The sequence below is a fragment of the Mangifera indica genome, chromosome 11, assembly GCF_011075055.1.
Source record: "Mangifera indica cultivar Alphonso chromosome 11, CATAS_Mindica_2.1, whole genome shotgun sequence".
In the NCBI taxonomy this organism is placed as follows: domain Eukaryota; kingdom Viridiplantae; phylum Streptophyta; class Magnoliopsida; order Sapindales; family Anacardiaceae; genus Mangifera; species Mangifera indica.
The window spans coordinates 13,617,637-13,624,804 of record NC_058147.1 but is presented as its reverse complement, the minus strand read 5'-3'; positions in this window follow the sequence as shown (position 1 = coordinate 13,624,804).

Here is a 7,168-nt window from a genome sequence, read left to right as displayed (position 1 = left end):
CTCTGCCTCAAATCGGCGCCTAAACTCTGACCATGTCATTTCTGAGACATTGACTGTCTCCCTGACTAAGTTCCACCATATTCTTGCCCCTGACTTGAAAAGATAAGTGGCATATCTCACTCTTTCTTGGTCAGTCATGTCAAACAAGGCCATGGCACTCTCTACTGATTCCAACCACTCTTCAGCTGCTAGTGGGTCTCTTGCACCATCAAATTTTTGAGGTTGGTGCATACTAGGGAGGTTGAAAATATGATGCAACTGAGTCCTCACTGGGGCTGCTGTAGATGCTGAAGTAACCTCCCTCATATCATGTCCCTGGGTTGGCGGCGTATGAGCCGTCTCACTTCCCTGTGTAGGAGCACCTTTATGCTCTTTCATCATCTCTCTGAAAATCTCTCGCACATCATGTGCACTAAGTGCCCCCTGGGGTACCTGGGGGGCTGCTCCTTCATTCTGGTTCCTCTGAGAGGGATCTACTGGTGTTTGGCTCATAAGTCCTGAAAATGAACACATTAGTTTCATAAAACTCAACAGGTAAAAGTGAAAACTTAACTTACAGTGATCGGCTGCGAGGGTGGTCAACTTGGCTGGAGGGTATTCCATCTCTATGTTACATTGATTACTCCATTTTGTTTTAGAAAACATCTTTTGGGTTCCAAAATCATGCTCTGATACCAACTTGTAACATCCCTCCCTAGATGTACTACCTATCGAAGGAGAAATGTTACGAATTAATATTCATAGCGTCTATTTTTTTTTCTTTTTTAAAAAATACTTTAAAATAAACTTCTCATTAAAAGTGTTTAGGAAGTATTCCAAGAAAACTGAAAATCTGGAAGCGAACAAAAGATGTATATACTCATATGAAGACTCATCTGAAAGTATCTGAAAATAGAGAGTAATCATATGCAACTGTACCATAATCTCAAAAAATCAAAATTCGATAAGAGCATGCTACTGTATGTATGTAATATAAACCAGAGATAACCTGCTCCAGTCGGATCTACCTACGCTGACCGGACCCTACCTCACAGTTACCTCGATCACCTGTACCTGCAATCAGGAAAGAAAAGGGAGTGAGTGATAAGAACACTCAGTAAGGGGAAAAATTAAGTAAACTATCCTTTTTTCCTGTTCTAACTCATTTTTGGGACTCAACCTCACATCCTAACCTCTATAAGAGATTGAGGGGGTAATTTAGTTCACTCTTTACTATTTGGGTCATACTTTGTCCCATCTGGTGTCTATTTAATACTTTCTAGAAGCTAACTATAGGGATTTGACACTTTTCTAAGCTCAAGCTCTTTTTCTTTCACTACACAATTTCTGAATTTGAATTGAGCTCTACTGCGAGCATGCTCTACTGCGAGCGGACCCTATTGGGGATCTATGTCCTACTACGGATGTGTCCTACTGCGGACGTGCCCTACTACGGGCGGTGTAGTGTAAAGTGCCCCCTCATAGTTTATAGCATGCATGCGAGTCTTATATCTTACTAATTTCGCTTCCATCTAAATTTATTCCTAACTCACCAGACATTACTCTTGGGACGACCCTTGAATCTTGAGTCCCAACCTTTTCTTACTTTTATTTCTTTTCTTTTTCTCTTCTTTCTTTTTTTTTTTTTTTCCTTTCCTTTCCTTTCCTTTCTTTTCTTTTCCTTTCCTTTCCTTTCCAAACTGTGAAATACTGTTTACAGCCCTGTTCATTTGACAGGGCAGCCTTCTTTTTCATACAATTTCACAGTCCAAACGGTTCCTAATTCATACAAGCTATATATCGTTGAAAAGAGGATTCAAATAGCTTTCTAACAAGCTATAATAGCACTCATAATTCATTCAATCAGGCAGTCAAAACAGCAGATAAATTCAGTGGCAAAAACTGCCTCCCCTGTTTATTTGATAAAGCCGTCCTTGTGTTTCATGCAATATTTAACAATCCAAATGATCCCCAATTCATATAAGCTATATATCACTGAAAAGATAATTCAAAGAGATTTCAAACAAGATATAATAGCACTCATGATTCCATAGATAAGGCAGTCAAAACGTGAGATAAACTCAGTGACAAAACTGCCTCCTCTGTTTATTTAGTAAAACAGTCCTTTTGGTTTATACAATCTTTAACAATCCAAATGATCTCTAATTCATACAAGCTATATATCATTGGAAAGAGGATTCAAAGAGATTTCCAACAAGATATAATAGCACTCATAATTCATCAGATAAGGCAGCCAAAACATGGGACGAACTCAGTGGCAAAAACTGTAAATATTATGCAACTTTCTGCCATTAACAAAATCACATACATAGACATTCCAAATGGCAAAACAATATTCCTCAACATCAAAATCAACATTTATAACCTAGATCTAAGGAACCAAAAGCCTAAAACATGTCACATATCAAGGAGGATATCCTTACCTTGTTTCAAGCCAAATCTTTGTAAGTTGGCTTCCTCCTCTTTGTTTTGCTTCCTTTATCACCAAGATCACTTTAAATCAATACCAAAACACACTAACATATTCACATAACATGCATATAAACATAGATGAAAGGAGAAGGAAGGAGATCTTTGGTTACCAAAGCTTCCAAGTGCTTCATTTTCTTTTCTTTTCTTTCTTCTCTTCCAAACTCCTTCCAATCCTTCCTTATTTTCTTCAAGAAAACAAAGAAAAGTATGAAGAATGTGGCTGCTGGAGTATGAACGAAAATGATGGAAAAGTCTTGGTTTTGCCTTTTGTTTTTCTCCCTTGATCTTATCTCCTTCTCTTTTTTCTTTTCCCCTTTTTGACCTTTTTGCATTTATATATATATATATATATATATGTGCGTATATAAAAAACACACCCATACATATATATTTAAAATGAGAAAAATCTCAAAACAGGGTTAAAAGACATAATTGCCCCTGGAATATACCTGAGGGTATTACAAGTATACAGGCCGACTTATGGTCTTGATGGCCAGGCCCACAGGCTTGGCCCAGACTACTATAGTAGCAAGTTTTGCCTTTCTAGGCTATGGCATTTTTTTGTTCTTCTAGTTGACCCAACTCAGTTTAATTGACATGTCTAGTTGTTATTATGCACCTACCTTGGTATAGTGGTGGTGTCGTTTGTCATTATGGTTTTCCTTACATAGGCAAACCATCATTCCTCCATGAGCCTTCACAACCATGAGGTGGCTTTCTGTGTTTGATTCCTAGTTTAGTCATTGGTTTAGCTTTGTCTCGATTAACAACAAAAGAAAGTTGCTTGTCTCATTGACTATTAAGCTAGATAAAGAGTGAAAAAGTCACTTGTAATGGCATTTAGATGTCTTCCTGGAAGTTTGAAAGTTTCTTAGACCTACATCTTTCCTGTAAAGGTATCCCAATGTAACACCCTCTCCAGATGTACTAATTAGGCATGTATCATAACTTTGTTCACGGTAAAATATTGTTCCATAAATTTGTGTACTACTTAACTTTAAACTACCATTCGACCTTTCACTATGAAATGATTGTTAATAATCATGGAATGGTTGATCACTTTTACTTTGTAACAAATGTTCCTCCTTAGAAAAATTAATCGTTCACTACAACTTCTATAAATTCTATAACAAGCATTCACTCTCTATGAATGACTACCCAACATAACTTCTTCAATGGAGGGAACAATTGTCCCTAACCTTGGAAACTTGCATTTCATTATATCTAGAAATTTTGATATACTATTTTATGAGAACAATTCTATAATTTCAATCCCAAATTCATGTCTCTAAGCAATCTAAAGGTCATATAATCTTCCTTTTCTTAATCTTATTACATATAACATCTTAACAAATGATAATCCATTCTAACATCACAATAATTCCAATCTATCAATCACAAGTATCATCATATCATAGAATCAACAATTTCGCCATCAATACAAACTTAAAATCATGTCTTGACAACAAAGATTATCATGTTCAACATCAGTTCAACAACATATTATTTGGTAAGTGATTCAACAACATTACACATGTATTTTATGCAACATCCATACTCTTATGTAAAAGAGAGATCTTCTACTTATCTCCCTTTTGAGGATATCAACAATTATTCAACTTAGACACTTTAGATCCTCAAATCTAGAACATCTTGGTCAAATCTTGCTCTCAACTTTTTATATGAACTAAAATGTTTAAAATGTGTAACATTCTTTTAGAAACGTGACTCTTTATATAGATTTTTGAAAATAACTATCAAAACATGTGTTCTCGCTTATCTAGAAGAACATTCAAGACAATTATCTCTACTAAGATCATGTGTCCCTCTCTTTCAGAACCACGATTTAATCTTAAACACATCTATGAGTGTTCATCCCTTTGAATGATAGGACAAATGCAAGAAGGACATGCAAATGTAGATTGGTAATGATGTAGAAGAGAAGAAGAACAATATTTTAGATTTTGCAAAACATTTATAGACTGGTTCTGATTGTAGATTGGTATTAATATGGATTGGTAATGTACTTATTTTCATATTTAAATAGTGACAAAAGTGATATATTTTGACATCCAATTAACAAAGAAAGCATAGTTTTTTCTTTTAAATTACTAATGGGTGACACCTTCTATATTTTTTGTTTATGAGTTAGTTATAATTAGATGTTTTAATAATTACATTTATAAATTTACAATATTTTTCTAGTATTTAGTTATAAGTTGATTTGTAATAGTAACATATGATAAGATTAATAATTTTTAATTAGTTGAAAATTTTGTTTTATATAAATGGTTGGATTACGTGGACTAATATAACTATTGATTTTAATTTATGATTGAAATTCTTATATCAAATTCACCACATAATAAGAACTAAAATTTTGGTCCTTAATTCCTTACATAATCAAATAAAGAAAAATTTTGTCTCTGACTCACTGTACAATCAATGACCAAAAATTTTATTCTTAATTCATTATACATTCAAGGATGAAAAAAATTGTCCCAAATTTAATGTATAATCAAGGATAAAAAATTTAATCCACAATTCATTACATAATTAAGGATGAAAAAATTTGTCCCTAATTTATTGTATAATTAAGGACGAAAAAATTTGTCTTTAATGCACTACACAATCAAGGAAGAAAAATTTTGTCTCGCATTTTTGTCCCAAATTCTTTGCTTAAATAAGGACGAAAAATTTTGTCTCTAAATTTAGTCTTTTTGGAACAAAATAAAGTTATTTAGGATAAAATCTAATTCATTTATGGACAAAAAATTTCGTTCCAAAATGTGTATCCTTTAGTGATGAAACATCATTTCGTAAACAATTACTAGTTATTAAAGACAATTTATTTTTTTGTAGGCATTATCCTTTGCTAACACGCATTTTTTTATGATTACTTTTTGAGACGAATTTTTGATTTTTTGAGATGAAAAATTTTGTCACCTTTTATAAAATTTGTTGTGGTGAAGATTCGTTAAGCCTTTCATGTTGGAGGCTCTTGACAAGTCTCTTGTATAAGATTTGTTACTTTTTCGTGTTGGACACTCTTGACAAGTCTCTTGTGGAAAATTTGTTAAGTCTTTCGTGTTAAACACTCTTGACAAGTCTCTTGGATAAGATTTGTTAAAGTTTTTCGTGTTGGACACTCTCGACATGTCTCTTGTAAAGTCTATTTCTAAGACACAACAAACCCATAACTATCTTTAAAATTTTTGTATTTATTTTTCCCAAGAGCAATCTATAATACAGTCTAAAAAATTTTGTCCATTTTTTATTGACAGCTTTCTCTATATATATGTTATAATTTTTTTTTAATATAAAACCTGCCATTTAGTTATGATATACCTAAATATGCTTATCAAAGAAGTTAATACATTTTCCCCTTAATGTCTGAGTGAATAGCAAGAATTTTCCTGAGGTTTCTAAATAATAAAATTTCACACTGTTAAATTTTAAGTGTTAAGATAAAGAGTTGGAGAGAAATTTGGTAAATACTCAGTAACTTCTAATTGTTGTGTGTGATTGAAGCACCAAACAAATATTTCCATTGAATTTAATAATAATGCAAAATGAAAGATCAATGTAGCAAATAAATAAACAAGTAAAAATTGAAAAGTGAAGACAAACAAATTTGCGAGGTTCGACAAGAGTGAGTGAAGCATTAACTTAACTGATTCATTTAAAAAAACTAATCCTACGTGAAATAGTCAATGTGCGATAGGAAAAATAGCCCAATTCCATTTTAACTAGGATTTTAACACTTTCTTATAGTGTTTAGTATAGGCAATCTCCTTGCACTTGGTTATGAATTCTCATGAAAAGAGAATCACTCAATGTATGATCACATTCAAATCTCAACATTTAAATAATTAAAAGTTTTAACAATTCATTAATGATAGGATTTTGTTATCTTGGAAACCTTAAAAGGATGTTTATTAGTACATCAAACCTTTGGGCCTTTTGTGTTTTAACTCTTATAGAGGTTCTTATGTCTTAATAGGGATAGGAAAGACATTATAATTACAAAGTCCTGACAAGGAAAAGAAAATGATAAGATTCTTTAAAACATATTTGTTAAAGTCTTTCGTGTAGTACACGGTTAACAAACTTTGTATATAGTCCAATTTCTAAACACCCGACAAACTTATAATTGTCTTTCAATTTTTGGGGTAAATTATTTTGAGAATGATCTACTGTAAGATCTCAAACATTTTATACATTAAAAAAAATAAACTTTTAAAATATCAAGTTTATTAGACTTATATGGCACTGTGAGAGCAAATGATCAAGTAGTTGATCAATTTATGATTATACTTTATGAGTTACTAATTTAAAGGCTTAAGGTAAAGTCTAGTTATTATTATGCAAGTCATTGTGTTTGATTTTAACATTATTTGCATGTATGTTCAGAATATTTTTTAATTATCAACATTCTTGGGTGTAGAAAGAGATTATACTTTAGTTTATTTTTAATATTATAGATAAAATAACGATTTTACTTTTATTATCATTAATTTTAACTATTCATAAATAGGTATTTGGGTTCTGTTAATTTTAAGGGGTTAGAGTTTCATTAATTTTAATTGCTTATAGATAAATATTTTAGATTTTTAAAATTAAAAGAGAAAATAGAGTGCAGCGTACCTTAGGTGGCAAATAGTACTTTGGCTTTTTTTTTAATTATCAATATTCT